We start from the raw sequence: 17354 nt of genomic DNA, 5'->3' as shown, positions 1-17354 counted from the left end.
AACTGTGCCTCAGCGTAGAGGAATGTGCATCCTACTGAGGTTGAATTAAGGATCTGTGACTGGGTTATAAAGAATTACAATGAATTTGATGTCCCCGTCCCCCCCTTCTCCTGCCAACAGCGGCTTAGCCACAAGTCATCGTCTCCTCTCAGAGCATTGCCATCACTGTATGATAGCGGAGCTGCAACAATAAATGGCTGCATGAGGTTTCAGTACAATGTTCTGGTTTATGGTACTAGAAGGGCACATGTCACTTACAGAATACATGCATGCTCCGCTGAGCTGAGTGTACAGGTGCATGGGGGATCGGGAAAGAGAGCTGTCAGAATGTTAGACCTACAGCTATATAAATGTGGGGCTAGTTTTATTCTCTTCCAATTGCCCCCGTTCTACTGTCTGTAGGTTAACGGTATGAGAACTAAAGTGGAGTAAAGTAACACGACTGCAGGATTGTTACAGGCTATGGCTGTATCCGTGTTTTCCCAGACTCCCTAGGGCTTTATCCAACTTCTTCATCTCTAGTAGATAGGGATCCGCGTGGGCGGGGCAACTTGTTGCAAAACTTCCCTCTCAAAAAGAGACCACAAAGTCATACTGATCTTTTATAGGATGCCAATGAAGTGCATTGGAGATGGTATTAACGACTTTTATCAAAGTGACATCATCAAGTTTTTGAGATTTTACTTATGGTCTACTTTCGCTTTCTATAAAACCTGAGACTCTCTAAGGATTTGTGACAACATCAATTTGCACTGTTTCTCATGTACTGTGGTCAGTATAGATTCCCACAGGACAAAGATTGTATACAGTGTTGCAATAGTGGTATTGTAAATTGTACATCCCTATTAGGTAGTAGAGAAGTGGATAGGGATCCTCATGGGTGGGATCACCTGGTGCAGAGCTAACCTTCTAAACAACAACCATAAAGTCATACTTATTCTTTACAGGATGCTTATACAATGCATTGGAAATGGCCACAAGGGGCTTCATCTTCTTTAAATTCCACTTATAGCTTGCTCTCTATGAAGCCAGTAGAGACCCTCTTAATGTTTAGTGACCACATCAGTTTGTACTGTTCAGTATACTGTGGTCAGTGAAGGACCAGGAATGTTTATAGTGTTGCATTGATGACATTGCACTATGGAAGATAATCTATGTGATAAGTTGTATGTTCCAGTGAGGTAGTAGAGGAGTGGAAAGTGCTCCTCATGGGTGGGACTATCCAATGCAGACCTCCCCTTCTATACTGGAACCACAGAGTCGTATAAATTCTTTGTAGTATGATAATAGAGTGTATAGAAGATGGCATGAATATCCCTCTAAATCTATAGGAAATCCCACTTATGTCTGGCTTTCTCTCTACAAAGCCAATTAAGAATCTCTTAAGATTTATATTTATAGAATGAATTTGTGTAATTATGTGGTTCCTTTATAGAAGGAATTGGAATGCCCCGCCCATGAGGAGCCTTTGATATTTTTATTCTAGCTCATCGGAACACTCAACTTATAACATACTATATTACAAGTGCAACACTGTATACAATCCCAGTCCTGTGGGATTCTACAATGACCATAATGCATTAGGAGCATTACAAATTTATGTAATCATTGATTACATAAATTTGTAAAGTCGTGTACCATAGTCCTTGTAGAATCCCACAGGTCTGGGATTGTATACAGTGTTGCACTTGTGATATAGTATCATGGAAGATAACCTATGTTATAAGTTGCATGTTCTTATGAGCTAGTATAGAAATATCAAAGGCTCCTCATGGGCGGGGCATTCCAATTCATTCTATACAGTAACCACAGAATTACACCAATTCCTTACAGCATGGTAATAAAGCTCATTGGAGATAACCCGCCACTTCATCTCCTTAAAATTCCACTTACAGTTGACTTTCTCTGTATGAAACCAATTAGGACTCTCTTAGGATTTATACTTAGTGAGTGACCACATCAATTTGTAATGTTCCTCATGTACTATGGTCAGTGCAGGATCCCACAGGACCAGGAATGTCTGCGTATCTCCATGCAAGCAAGAATTCTTCACCCACAAATACCACACAGAAGAAGGAAATGATTCAAGCCATGGTTATCTCACAAGTTTCTTTTAATCTCCTCGCTCCTCCGTTACTTTCTCAGGAATCCACATCCGGCCAAAAACTGCTTCTCCCTTTCCAATATGTAACAACCCCCCCCCCCCTCCTTCTTCTCTTCTCGAAAGCAAGTAAAGTGACTCGTAGGTGAAGTCTGCTGGAGAGATGGAACTGATGCCAACTAATATAAATGGGAACCATACGGTGAGTATGAGCGAGCATTGTCTACTTCCTCATTGACATGTTCAATAGACTGGAGACAAGGAATGCGCCCTTGAGGGGGGTTAGAGGAAATCAGCTGTGGTTTCTAAATCTCGGCTTGTGTTCTTCTTGGACGGAGTTCTTCCAAAACACAGCACTCCTTTAAATTGGCTCTTGGCAGCTCCTACTTCCCGGCTGTGGCCAAGTCGAAAACCGTCAGACTGGTGGGCCGGGGCTGAAGATTTCATTAGATCTTATTACTCAGCGTTCTACAGCAGATGGTCACTGCCTTCATGGCGCTCTCTGTTTTTGTCTATGGCAAGGCATGTGTTTCCGACAGCTGATCCCTCCCAGGAGAAGAAGAAGAGGGAAAAAAAAAAGGCGAAAAGTAAAAAAAAAAAAAAAGATTGAAAAGCCAGGATCTGGTTTCCCTCATTTCCCTGAAAGTTAGATGACGGTATGGAGGGCTCTGTAATAAGTAACTTGTGCCGCGCCACCACCGCCGCCGCAGAGGATATGATAGGGTTGTGAGTGGAGTCGGTAATTTGGGTTTCACTGATGAAAGCCGGGATCATTATCCACAAACTCCTCCACTCCGAACCCGACTCTTTAATCTCGGATATCAAAGCCATTCTTAGCTTTTTGTCTTGTGTGTTATTTTTTTTTTGTTTTGTCCCCATACTGTGTATTGGATGAGCGGCGGTCCGGGCCTATCCCCCCCCCCCCCAGGAGCCGTCCATTCATTGCCGCCACTTATATCACTTGTGTAGTTAATTCAGCCATGATGGCGTCTCGGGTTTCCTCCGGCAGGTAACAGGAACATCTATCACCTGTCTCACTCTTTGTGTCGCTCGCACGCTTACGGCACTAAGCGCTGCTTCCAGGAATCCTGCGCCTCCCGGGACTTTTATGTGGAGTCTTTTAATGCTGCGCTTTGATCTGAACTTAACACAAACAGGCCGACAAATGGCGCAGTGTGAGCTCAGGGGAACCTGAGACCGGGGCAGGGGGGTTGGATGATTTTGGGGGGTACATTGTGCGGCAGATGCCTGAGAGGTGTTAGGGATTAGGAGGAATAGGATTGTAATGGGTCATGTTGTCGTATTACACTCTTTTCTTAGGTGGGGTATTATAGCCGCGTATGGCTGCCCAGTGGTTGGCGCTATTACCTTGTAACACTGGAGCCCTGGGATCAAATCTGCCCAGAGATTGTATGTTGTCCCTGTGTTTCTGGGTTTGCTTCCATACACAAAAATCTATCTATCTATCTGTCTATCTATCTATCTATCTATCTATCTATCTATCTATCTATCTTATTTATCTATCTATCTATCTATCTATCTATCTCCTATCTATCTATCTCCTATCTATCTATCTATCTATCTATCTATCTATCTATCTATCTATCTATCTATCTGTCTCCTATCTATCTATCTATCTCCTATCTATCTATCTATCTATCTATCTATCTATCTATCTATCTCCTATCTATCTATCTATCTATCTATCTATCTCCTATCTATCTATCTATCTATCTATCTATCTCCTATCTATCTATCTATCTATCTATCTATCTATCTATCTATCTATCTATCTCCTATCTATCTATCTATCTATCTATCTATCTATCTATCTATCTGTCTCCTATCTATCTATCTATCTATCTATCTATCTATCTATCTATCTATCTGTCTGTCTGTCTGTCTGTCTTCTCTCTCTCTCTCTCTCTCTCTCTCTCTGTGCTGTCATGTACCCAGCGCTGTATCCTGGTCCCCAGTGTATATGGAGGACGCTGTATACCCCCATAGATGCTGATGTTACAGGCGTGTATACAGTGATGAGGGGCCAGTTGTTTCCGGATCCATCCATGATTCTGTCTCTTTCATCTCCTTTCTCCACAACTTAATTTTCTTGAAAGCTTTTTTACACGGTTGAGCACGTCCATCATCCAACTTCATGGATCCCTTGTGTATCGGAGGAGGTTACGTCTATATTTAGTGGAAGGTCACGCGTAGAGGTCAAAGGTCACTGCCGGGTTTGTATGGACGTTATGTAATGAAATGTGTAATGTGCAGATCATAAAACGTATCAATTGTGTCGCCATGTGTACAAGATGATGACCTTGCACCTCCGCAATGTGATGCATTTGAGGGATTGGCCATACAATTGTACAGACAGACGGGGCATCCTCTACATAGAAACCCAGTGACTATCCAGTCATTATATCCAGCAATCACTTCACTGGGGTAAGGAGGAAAGAAAATGCAGGATATTATATTCACAATGAGTAATGGAAACTGTGCAGCTTCACCTCCCACTTCCCCCTCCCTGTATATGTTACAGAGCATGACCACAACACTATCTCTTAGAAATGAATAACAAAGTATCCACCAGTAATGGAAACAGTCACCATCACCCCCCCCTCCCTTCCTTGTATATATTAGAGAGCATGCCCAAAACACTTTTTCATAGAAGTTAATAAAATAAGATTCACCACTGAGAATAAGTAATGAAAATAATTCAACCCCACACCCCTCTACCCACTCCCTGCATATGATACAAAGCATGCCCACATCACACTCCCAGGTTAATAATGCAAGATTCTTCACTAGCACCGATTAATGGAAGCAGTTTAGCTTTACCTTCTCCTGCTCCTCCTATGTTACAGAGCATGCCCATAACACTCTCCCATATAAATAATAATGCAGGGTCATCAAGTAATGAGTTATGAAAATAATAGAGTTCCTTCCTCTTCCCCCATGGCAATTGCCTCGGCTCCCCTTCTTCTTCCCTCTGTCTACAGACAATTAAATATGTTACAGAGCATGCCCACAATACTCTCCTGTAGAAGTTACACTTAGTTTTCTTATGTCCAGGTGCCTTCTATAAAGCAAACTTCTGAAAGCGTTCTTCACAGCTTGGCAACCGCCTCTAAGACAATAGATTAAAAAGTACAAAAACAGAAAAGAAAAATATAGAGCTGTATATTATTAAAGTGAATCTGTGATTTATTCTATATTTATGTATCCGTCCCTTTAAATGGAAACAAAAGAGTCAAAACTATAGGAATGTCCTTTGATCTGAGAGAATGTTCCTCTGCAGGAAGCATGAGAAAAATATTCACAAGAGGGAATGGACGTGGCGCATACCTGTATGTCACCTGAGCACGCCCACCGCATCTCCGGAGCCGAAACCAGACGGGAACCATTAATACCGATGCATCTGCAATTTGTGTCTATGAGTCCTAATCAAGTAAAGATGAGGGACGGCTCAGATGGTCCGGAGGGTCTGTGCTACCATCCTAGCCCCCCGCCCCCATCTAACTACTGTATCACAGATAAAAGTCATTGAGAGAGGCCGCACATGGTGGAGCAGCACATTCTGTATTGTCATCTGGCGGCATCGTACGTGGAGCTCCTGGAACTTCGGGCTGCTCCAAGCATCTGACATGTAAAGAATTTGCAGGGGTGTGAGAAAAAAAGCGATAGAACTCTGCACCTTATTATTAAAGGGAATAAGCTCTGCATCATGCTGAGAGGTGCAGACGTGGACAGATAGCTGAAAGGGGGATTAAAGAAATGATACGTGTCCACTACCTGACTGCAAAGTTTTAAAATCAGGTTTTACTTCTAAGCTCAAAAGGTCATAGAGGCCAGGGCTGAGCAGCAGCATGCACACCTCCTCCCTCCACCACCCCTCCCTTCCCTGTATGATCAGAGTAAACGGCTTAGTGCTAAGTTAAGGGGGAAAATCAGTTCTTTTAAAATCAACCGGTTTCTTAAAGTTATATAGATTTATAGTTTACTTCTATTAAAAAATCTCAAGTCTTCCAGTACTTATCAGCTGCTGTATGTCTTGCAGGAAGTGGGGTATTCTTTCCAGTCTGACACAGTGTTCTCTGCTGCCACCTCTGTCCATGTCAGGAACTGTCCAGAGCAGGAAAGGTTTTCTATGGGGATTTGCTGCTAATCTGGACAGTTCCTGACATGGACAGAGGTGGCAGCAGAGAGAACTGTGTCACACTGTATCTGTAGTTGGGGGTTGTAGATTTGTAACTTTAGTTAGGACTCTGCTGGGTTCAGGTGTTAGACGCGTTGACTCCAATAAATTTACAAAAAAGTAAACTAAATGAATGTAAGGTTTGGCGGATGAGTGTTTAGTGAAAAGCAGAAGTGAAAACTTTAATATAAAATATGATTATTTATGGAGGAGGCTGAAAGTACACTGTGTAATAGCTGAGCGGGTCAGTCCAGGTCTCCGAGGGGAAATCGACTGACGTAAACAAAGGAGGCGGGTGGGATGGGTGTTCACCGCATTCGATAGTCAGAATTTTACTCAATGGCAGCAGAGTTGCTCAAAAGCACAGAAAGAAGGTAAAATATACAGAAATAAAGGACAGGACAAATGTGTTCTTATAAAGCAGGGATGGGGAACCTTCAGCCCTCCAGCTAATGCAAAACTACAAATCCCATCATTCTTGGACAGCCAAAGCTAAAGTAATGGTGCCGTCTGTTCCTCCAATCACCACCCGGTTCCTGAGGTCTTCTTCGGTTTGTTGTTAGGCAGATGTCCGATTTGGTGCACTAGAGGCGGGCCCAGCCCTGTCCTTGGCCTGACGCGTCACTGAAGGGAGGAGATATCGGTGCACTGGAGGCGGGCTCAGCGCTGTCCCTGGCCTGATGCATCACTGAGGGGAGGAGATATCGGTGCACTGGAGGCGGGCCCAGCACTGTCCCTGGCCTGACACGTCACTGATGGGAGGAGATATCGGTGCACTGGAGGCGGGCCCAGTGCTGTCCCTGGCCTGACGCATCACTGAGGGGAGGAGATATGGGTGCACTGGAGGCGGGCCCAGTGCTGTCCCTGGCCAGACGCATCATTGAGGGGAGGAGATATCGGTGCACTGGAGTTGGGCCCAGCGCTGTCCCTGGCCTGACGCATCACTGAGGGGAGGAGATATGGGTGCACTGGAGGCGGGCCCAGTGCTGTCCCTGGCCAGACGCATCATTGAGGGGAGGAGATATCGGTGCACTGGAGTTGGGCCCAGTGATGTCCCTGGCCTGACATGTCACTGATGGGAGGAGATATCGGTGCACTGGAGGCGGGCCCAGCCGATAATCATCCCGCTATAATAGCAGCAATGAGGGGTATGTGTGCTGACCACTCACCACACCTCATATGCCACCACGTCGCCCACCACACCTGACTGCCATCAGCAGCCAACGATGGAAGTAGGAAGTGGTCCTAATAATGGGACTCCACTGGGTATCTATATCTGGAATAAATATATAATATAAATGTGTTATATAAGCAGAGCAATAAGATCGCAAGTGTACATAGTTATTTTTCTTAATAACAAAAAAAAAAAAAAAAAAGCTGAGAAGACAGTGAAAGCTATAAAGTAGTCTGTATCTTATAACGTTTACAGGCTCATTGTTCCTGCTGTAACAGATGGCGAGCAAGAATTATTATGTCATACATAGTAATATTATAGAATGGTGGATGAAAAGCAGAGAAAGAAGCGCCAAGCATACGGCTCCAATATATAACACAATAGATAATGCTATAATAACAGAGAGAGAATGAGGAAAAAGCACAAAAATAGTTAAACTCATAAGTAAGTAGTGTGATCCTGCTCATAGTGAATATATATATATATATATATATATATATATATATATATAAAATCTATGTGCTGAGTGATCCTGCTCATAGTTTGATCCTGCTCATAGTATATATATATATATATATATATATATATAAGTTCAAAGATGCGGCAGCACTCCGGCAATTCCAAATCAAAGTGAATTTATTAACACACCATGCAAATACAGCGACGTTTCTGACTGCACACCACAGTCTTTTTTCAAGCATAAGTGAACACACTACCATTGCTGGTTTAAATACGTGATACAAATCATGTGACCTCACTCAATTGTGAACAGGTGATATGATTGACATATCGGCATAAATGTCAAAAATAATCTAGGAAGGATATTCTCCTAAAAAGAATAACATCAAATACTGCTATATAATAAAAGTGTCATCAGTGTAATCAGAGTAATCAGTGTAGTATTAAAATAAATATAATCATTATCAATTTTTACACACATAAAGAAATCAGGATTGCTCGCTCACCACTACTATACAACAGCCATGTATTGGTAAGGGATGTGGAACGCACGCCTAAATGGAACGCAACCGTAGTGCGTGTACGTATAGGCTGCGCATGCGCAATAAGCATTGTATTGTGCCCACCCCTATGACGACAGAAACCGGTGGATGGGACTGCCCCATAAGACATGAATATATATAACTCAATAGTAATAACAGGTATGACCATAAGCGCACGGTGTCTTCCCGATGCAAAAGTGGTTGATTCCCAAATTCACGGGGGGTGAGATAAAGGCAAAGTAACCTTCGACTAAATCACTCCACTATCTTCCGCCAAGATAGTGGAGTGATTTAGTCGAAGGTTACTTTGCCTTTATCTCACCCCCCGTGAATTTGGGAATCAACCACTTTTGCATCGGGAAGACACCGTGCGCTTATGGTCATACCTGTTATTACTATTGAGTTATATATATTCATGTCTTATGGTGCAGTCCCATCCACCGGTTTCTGTCGTCATAGGGGTGGGCACAATACAATGCTTATTGCGCATGCGCAGCCTATACGTACACGCACTACGGTTGCGTTCCATTTAGGCGTGCGTTCCACATCCCTTACCAATACATGGCTGTTGTATAGTAGTGGTGAGCGAGCAATCCTGATTTCTTTATGTGTGTAAAAATTGATAATGATTATATTTATTTTAATACTACACTGATTACTCTGATTACACTGATGACACTTTTATTATATAGCAGTATTTGATGTTATTCTTTTTAGGAGAATATCCTTCCTAGATTATTTTTGACATTTATGCCGATATGTCAATCATATCACCTGTTCACAATTGAGTGAGGTCACATGATTTGTATCACGTATTTAAACCAGCAATGGTAGTGTGTTCACTTATGCTTGAAAAAAGACTGTGGTGTGCAGTCAGAAACGTCGCTGTATTTGCATGGTGTGTTAATAAATTCACTTTGATTTGGAATTGCCGGAGTGCTGCTGCATCTTTGAACTTATATTGGAGTACGCCTGGATCGGGGTACGCGGTGTGCACCAACCTTATACTATTTTTCACGAGTGCTGCGGATTTTTTGTTATTATATATATATATATATATATAAAATCTATGCGCTGAGTCATACATAGTGATATTGCAGACATAAGGCAATGAGGCATCTCTGTATAATTGTAAGAATTAGAGCGGACAATCAGGTCCTTGCAGATGCTGGGGAGATGTCATTACCAGCAATAAGTGATGAGTAATATGCAGAAATGATCTCCAGCCGTACAGAGAGCCGATCATACACAGAATCATCATACAGACCCCTCCGTAACCTGATCACCCTTCATGATGGAATAAGATTGACGTAACTCCCCTGGTTCCCTGTGTCATGCTGTGTGATGGGATGAGTCTACTTCCTGGCTCTTAAGTTATGCAACTGGATGATGGGTAAGAGTTGATCAATGATATTGGATGATGGGTCAGAGTTGATCAAGGATGGCAGATAATAGGAAAGATTATATGGATAGTATGGATGAAAAGTAAGATACTGTATGATGGATCATATTGGATGATGGGTAACAGTTGAATGATGTTGGATGATGGGTAAGATTTGATGGATGATGGGAAAGATTTGATGAATCATATTAGATCATGGGAAAAATTTGATGAATCATATTGGATGATGGGTAAGAGTTGATGATGATACTGGATGACAGGTAAGACCTGATGGGTGATAGTGGATGATGGGTAAGATATGATGGATAACACTGGATGATACTGGATGATGGGTGTGATATGATGGATGATATTGGATGATGGGTAAGATATGATGGATGATATTAGATGATGGGTAAGATATGATGGATGATACTGGATGATGGGTAAGATATGATGGGTGATACTGGATGATGGGTGTGATATGATGGATGATACTGAATGATGGGTAAGGTCTGATGGATGATACTGAATGATGGGTAAGGTCTGATGGATAATACTGGATGATGGGTAAGTTATGATGGATAATACTGAATGATGGATGTGATATGATGGCCATCCCTGATTTGGTGGATGATGAGTACGATTCGATAAAATATGAGACAACCAATTCATAGGCATGCACTGACATCACTGTGCTGTAATGTATGAAGGTGCCCCGTCCTCTGCTCCATCCACTGAACGCGAGTCCTGACCATGAATTCTCTAACCCAGACAACCCCTTTAAGTGGACATTTCCTTTAATAAATGGACTTTTTGCTTGCAGGTTGAGGGAGGGCCATGTATCATATCCCAGCGATCTGATATCATACACTATGGCCGCCGGTGGACAGATGTGAAGACAAAGAAGCTTGCACAATAGCCGGCTACCGGAGAGGAGGAGTCTGCCGAAAAAGAGAAGTATGCAGAGCGAAAGGGGAATTAGAATGGGTGAGAGGAGTGAGATGGGAGAAGCCGCCGAGCTACTTTCACTTGTCTTATGTGACGTTCTTTTTGTCAGGCCCAATTCATAAATCTCTCTTTAGTGGTGGCGCACAATGGCTCCTTCTCCAGAGAGCAGCTGGTTAGTACAGGCCGCCATCAGGATTAACCAGTTGTAACCTATTTCCTACTATTCTCATGCACAGGAATGCACCGCAGCGGCCCCCGGGCAGACACTTGTTACTCTGCTCCACTTATATACATTCTCTATGGATCCTGAGGAAGAATAAATCACACCTCACATGAATTTACATACTTTTCTGTTACAGTGGTACAAAAGCTTGATGGTTGCAGATACAAAGAGAGGCACAATAGGCTTGGTGTTTGCAAAACAGCCTTAAGGGACCTTACCTTACTGTCTTTTTCACATACATTGATAGTTGCAGACACAAAGAGCAGTATAAGACGCTTGATGGTTACAGAACCATAAAAGATTTGACTGATTTTCATTTCACTCAGTGGTACAGAATCTTGATAGTTGCAGACACAAGGGAAGGCATTTATCAAGATGCACCCCTGGTTTATGCCATGGAAAAGGGGCAGAATTGCCACTTTTCTGTGGCGTATGCAAGCCATATCCCCAGATAACCAGATGGGCAAGGTGGGGAGGCATGTCTATGCCAGTCTTGATAAATGTCCCCCATAAAGTAGCACAATAACTTGGTGGTTACAGAACAGTCCTAAAAGAATCCTGTGAAATCTATATCATGTTCAGAGCTCAAGTGTCATGGAGGCATTGCCAAGCTGCAGTATGCATGCCTCCTCCCTCCCCTACCGCCTTCCTGCCTTGACAGCTTGGCATACAGGACTCAGTAATGAGGTCAATCTACACATTTTCTATTAAAATCGGTGGTTTGTCTATGTAAAGCAGGGGATGATGGGTCCTCCAAAGTGAGAGATACTCTTTAGGGGTAGATTTAAATGTTTTTTTTTCCAGATCAGTGGAATTATCAGTGAAACATAGTAGTTGGTGTTACTGTTTCCTATGTCACATTGGGCAACCTAGAAAATACTTGATTTCCCGTGCGGACAGCCAGGACTTCAGCAATCTGTCACCACCAATGACCACTAGTCAAGAGGTGTCAACAAGCGATATCCTTTCTAGTAGTGATCACTTGTGTTTTGCAGCATGTTCATTGACTATGTCCTTTGTTATTGTTCCTGAACAGATAAGGAAAGTAACACATGTGACCTCCCCTCCACCAAAAGCTGGCCTATTCCTCCAGCGTGTGACCTCCTCTTCACCAAGCGCTGGACTATTTTTTCAATGTGTGACCTCCTCCCCACCAAGAGCTGGACTATTTATTTTAAGTGTGACCTTCTCATCACCAAAAGCTGGAATGTTCCTCAAATGTGTGACCTCCTATTCTCAAAGAGCTGATCTATTCCCCCAACATGTCACCTTCTCTCCACCAAGATCTAAACTATTCCCCCAACATGTCACCTTCTCTCCACCAAGAGCTGGACTATTCCCCCAACATGTGATCTCCTTACCACCAAGAGCTGGATTATTTCAACAAAATGTAACCTCCTCTCCACCAAGAGCTGGACTATTCCTTCAAAGTGTGACCTTCTTTCCACCAAGATCTAAACTATTCCCCCAGCATGTGACCTCTTCTCCACCAAAAGCTGGATTATTTCCCCAACGTGTGACCCCCTCTCCACCAAGAGCTGATCTATTCCCCCAACGTGTGACCTCCCCTCCGAGAGCTGATCTATTCCCCCAACATGTGACCTTCCCTCCACCAGGAGCTAGACTATTCCCCCAACATGTGACCTTCCCTCCACCAGGAGCTAGACTATTCCCCCAACATGTGACCTTCCCTCCACCAGGAGCTAGACTATTCCCCCAACATGTGACCTTCCCTCCACCAGGAGCTAGACTATTCCCCCAACATGTGACCTCCTCTCCACCAAGAGCTGGACTATTCCCCCAACATGTGACCTCTCCACCAAGAGCTGGACTATTCCCCCAACATGTGACCCCCTCTCCACCAAAAACTGAACTATTTCCCCATAGTGTGACCACCTCTCCACCAAGAGCTGGACTATTCCTCCAAAGTATGACCTCCTCAACACCAAGAGCTGGACTATTCCTCCAAAGTATGACCTCCTCACCCTAAAGAGATGGACTATTCCTCCAAAGTATGACGTCCTTACCACAAAGAGCTGGACTATTCCTCCAAAGTATGACGTCCTCACCACCAAGAGCTGGACTATTCCTCCAAAGTCTTACCTCCTCACCACCAAGAGCTGGACTATTCCTCCAAAGTCTTACCTCCTCACCACCAAGAGCTGGACTATTCCAATAACATGTTATCTCCTCTCCACCAAGAGCTGGACTATTCCAATAACATGTTATCTCCTCACCACCAAGAGCTGGACTATTCCAACAACATGTTATCTCCTCTCCACCAAGAGCTGGACTATTTTCCCAACATCCGATCTTGTTCCCCGTTGAGATAACCTGATGAAATACTCGGAAACATTTAGTGACAACATAGACAAGAAATGAAACAGTGGCCGTGCAAGTACAGTTAGCGCTCCGTTCATTACATCTTAGTATTGAGGGTGTCTCGTGGTTGGACCCCCAACAATCAGCTTGTCCTGCACAAATGTCCCAGCGACATCAGGACCACTATTGGGCCTTGTAGAGGCACTTTAAGTGAGCACTGACCAACAAGATCACCGACTCTAAAAGAATCTTTAGTCTTAGCTTGTAACAGAGGTTGCAAAGTTTTGCACTACAAGGTGTAGAAGTTGAGGGCCTGGCCAGCCCCCGCTCGGCGCTCTTGGTGTGTGGGATATTACGCGCTCCGGCTGGATGTTAAATAAACACGGGGCATTGTATAAATACTTTCCTTCCACTGTTTAAGGACTGTTGGAAACTGGAGACAAAATAAACCAACGTTCAGGAGAACATGGTCGCTCTGTGCACTTTGATGGTGCTGCACTCGGAAAACCTTTCAGCCTAGCTGGTGTATGCGAGCGGTGGTGGAGATGACAGCCGACACGTCCAGGAACTCATCCTCTTACTGAGGGGATGAACTTCCCGGATCTCCTGTCTCCTGTGACATGGGACACCTGCCAGTCCGCATCCCATTTACAAGAACCCAGCGAGATAAGGGGCAAATCAGGGCAGTTCCTGTGACCTCAAACCTCAGGTTACAAAGTTTACTAACATTGCCAAGCTAATCCCTCTAAAAGGCCTAAAATAAACGTGTCTGCTCCACTCCAGTCACTTCATTCTGGATCATTTCTTGTCTATTTTTTTTAATCTCCACCTTCTTGTAACTTATCCAAACAATCTTGTTAGGCTGCGTTCACACTATGTATATTTCAGTCAGTATTGCAACCAAAACCAGGAGTGGATTAAAAACACAGAAAGGATCTGTTCACACAATGGTGAAATTGAGTGGATGGCCGCCATATAACAGTAAATAACGGCCATTATTTCAATATAACAGCCGTTGTTCTAAAATAACAGCAAATATTTGCCATTAAATGGCGGCCATCCACTCAATTTCAACATTGTGTGAACAGATCCTTTCTGTGTATTCAATCCACTCCTGGTTTTGATTGCAATACTGACTGAAATATACATATACTGACTGAAATATACGTAGTGTAAACGCAGCCTAAATGTGAGGCTGAGTTTGCGAGTATGTCAGATTAAAGGGGTACTGTGGTGAAAAAAAAATGTTTTCAAATTGACTGGTGTCAAAAAGTTATATAGATTTTTAAATTGCTTCTATTTAAAAAAAAACATCTCCATTCTTTCAGTACTTATCAGCTGCTGTATGTCCTGCAGGAAATGGTGTTTTCTTTCCAGTCTAACACAGTGCTCTCTGCTGCCACCTCTGTCCATGTCAGGAACTGTCCAGAGAAGCAGAGGTTTTCTATGGGGAATTGTTACTGCTCTGGACAGTTCCTGACATGGACAGAGGTGTCAGCAGAGAGCACTGTGTCAGACTGGAGAGGATACACCACTTTCTGCAGAACATACAGCAGCTGATAAGTAATGGAAGACTGGAGATTTCTAAATAGAAGTAATTTACACATATGTATAACTTTCTGACACCAGTTGATTTAAAAATAATGTTTTACCCCTTCAAAGAAGGAAGTGTTGGTAGGAGATGTAGTAGGATCTCTGTGATCTGAAATGGTAAGAGTTAAAAGTGTTAGAAAGTCACTCCACCCTATAAGAGAATCATTGGGTACATAAGTGGAAGATTTATAGGTTATAGGTAGGTAGTGGTGTATAGTACATGATGTAACATAATTGGTTTTATGATGTAAACGTAATATAAGAAGTAAAGGAGCTTCTTAAAGGGGTACTCACATCTCAGCTTGTTACCCCCTAGGATGGGAGATAAGAAGGTGATTGCTGGTGGTCCGACTACCACGACCCCTGCCAATCCCAATAATAGCGAGGGCAGGGGGACTTTTTGATCAGCCAGTTGTACAGAAGTTCAAGGTAGAGGGGGTACCTACGTTTTAATACAAATACTATTTTAGAATAAGCCCTCTATATGTGACCCCGAGACCCTCAAGATTCAGCAGAACAAGAAAGGATCTGTACCCCTTCACTGCTGTGGCTGACACCTCACAGAGCCGAGCCGTGTTACCAGGCAGTACTATAAGGACAAGAGTGGTCACGGGTCAGATATACGGGCGCTCCAGGGCTCAGACCCCATAGTCTAAGTCATCGACTATCATCAGGCAGATCTCCACAACGGACAATATCTACTTGTTTAAAGAGTCCAAAACAATCTACTCACAATGTGCCCCCCCAGTAACCTGTAGGGAACCTGTCAGCAAGTGTTCACTTTTCCTGCAGCGCCAACACAGGGCAAATTAGGTATTACACAGTGTCCATTCAGATCAATTGTTATCTAAGATGAGACGGACAGGACAGGTCCTCCAGGGAGAGAGACACTCTTTGTAACATATGCTGGACTAAATCTTTATAAGGTGTATGGGTCTATGGAAATAGAGTTTCTATACTGGATAATGTCTTTAAAAATTATATAGACCCTAATGACTTCTGCAGCCTTGTCTGGCCATGTGACCCGGGCACGGCCAGTCCGTCACCCTCCTCTCTCCTGGCACTATATTTTTACACCTCCTCATAGTTCTCATTACTAATAGAGGAAATGACACCTTATAGTCACAGCCTTGTAGCAGATTTCTCTATCGATGCGACGGACATCTGCTGCAGATTAGAAGGTGTTCAGACTAAATATATCAATAGTCGCCCCTAGTTCTGGTAAATGACGCCATGACGGGCTGCCTTCAGCTGCTACCTCTATGATACTGCCCCCTAATATGGAGAATAACGGCCACATCTCGGCCTGTGTCAGTGTCCGTCCTCACTAAAGTTCCGGAATTCTGTTATTTCAACCAAAAATAATTTCATTCAGTTCATGTTCAGTTCATGTTCAGTTCATGACTATATTTTTTATTTTTAGTGTAGTAGTATCATTTATTCTCCTTCCCATGAGGCAAAACTGTATATAGCTTGTATGTGTGAGTCTATAAGAAGTGCCAGGTCGTAGCATTATTTATCCATATTGTATGGTATTCACTTTCCTTCCATTATTATTGGTATTACTTCCAGTCTAACACAGTGCTCGCTGCTGCCGCCTCTGTCCATGTCAGGGACTGTCCAGAGCAGGAGAGGTTTTCTATGGGGATTTGCTGCTGCTCTGGACAGTTCCTGACATGGACAGAGGTGGCAGCAGAGAGCACTGTGTCAGACTGGAAAGAATACACCACTTCCTGCAGGACATACAGCAGCTGATAAGTACTGGAAGACTGAAGTTTTTTTTTTTTATATATATATAGAAGTAAATTACAAATCTATATGACTTTCTAAAACCAGTTGATTTGAAATAAAAAAAAAAGATTTTTGCCGGAGTAACCCTTTAATATATGAGCATTGTATACAGTAAATATGTATAGGTCTGGGAGAGGCACTATATGGCGGCATTATTTATGCTTACACTATAATAGTATAGTGTATTTAGCCAGTATGTGAGTCCATGGTTGCCCTTCCCATTACCTACAGCACGTGTACATTTTCGGAGCGCTGTAGACATGGTCTTTGGCGCTGGTATCCATGAGAGGCGGAGGACAACGTCTGTTTCCTAACCTTGTAACTGCTCGACCTTGATACAATCTCGTCTTTGCCGGCTGCTCCGTGTTCATCCAGCAGCAATGGCTGTCAGGGTAGAGAGCGCTTTATTAAAGTTGTTATTTAGTCTGAGAATGAAAGGCGGCTTTTATGTGGCGGGATGGGAAATTGGCGATATTCTTCCTCCTTAATATTTACTGTACAGATTACTGCTGCTTTTTAATGCCTTTTTACTGTTGAATGAAGAGATTATGTAATGGCCTTTACATGTCGACGTCTTAAACTTCACGTTCCCAGACAGAAGGGATTAGAATCACAAGGT

The 17354-nt window shown here is 43.2% G+C and overlaps 1 long non-coding RNA gene across 2 annotated transcripts in view; it reads left to right on the top strand.

The window, feature by feature from the left end:
- LOC138782997 (uncharacterized) overlaps nucleotides 1–14128 on the top strand; it is a 104320-nt gene extending 90192 nt beyond the window's left edge. The window contains exons 4-5 of one of the 2 annotated variants that reach the window (XR_011361610.1): nucleotides 10682–10845; nucleotides 12066–14128. This is a non-coding gene — a long non-coding RNA (uncharacterized lncRNA). The remainder of the gene's footprint in view (nucleotides 1–10681; nucleotides 10846–12065) is intronic. The other variant, XR_011361609.1, reaches the window with a different exon arrangement.
- Nucleotides 14129–17354: the final 3226 nt, after the last annotated feature.

This window comes from Dendropsophus ebraccatus, chromosome 2 (genome assembly GCF_027789765.1).
Source record: "Dendropsophus ebraccatus isolate aDenEbr1 chromosome 2, aDenEbr1.pat, whole genome shotgun sequence".
In the NCBI taxonomy this organism is placed as follows: Eukaryota; Metazoa; Chordata; class Amphibia; order Anura; family Hylidae; genus Dendropsophus; species Dendropsophus ebraccatus.
The sequence above is the reverse complement of the archived record's forward strand: the minus strand, read 5'-3'. Positions and strand labels throughout refer to the sequence as shown.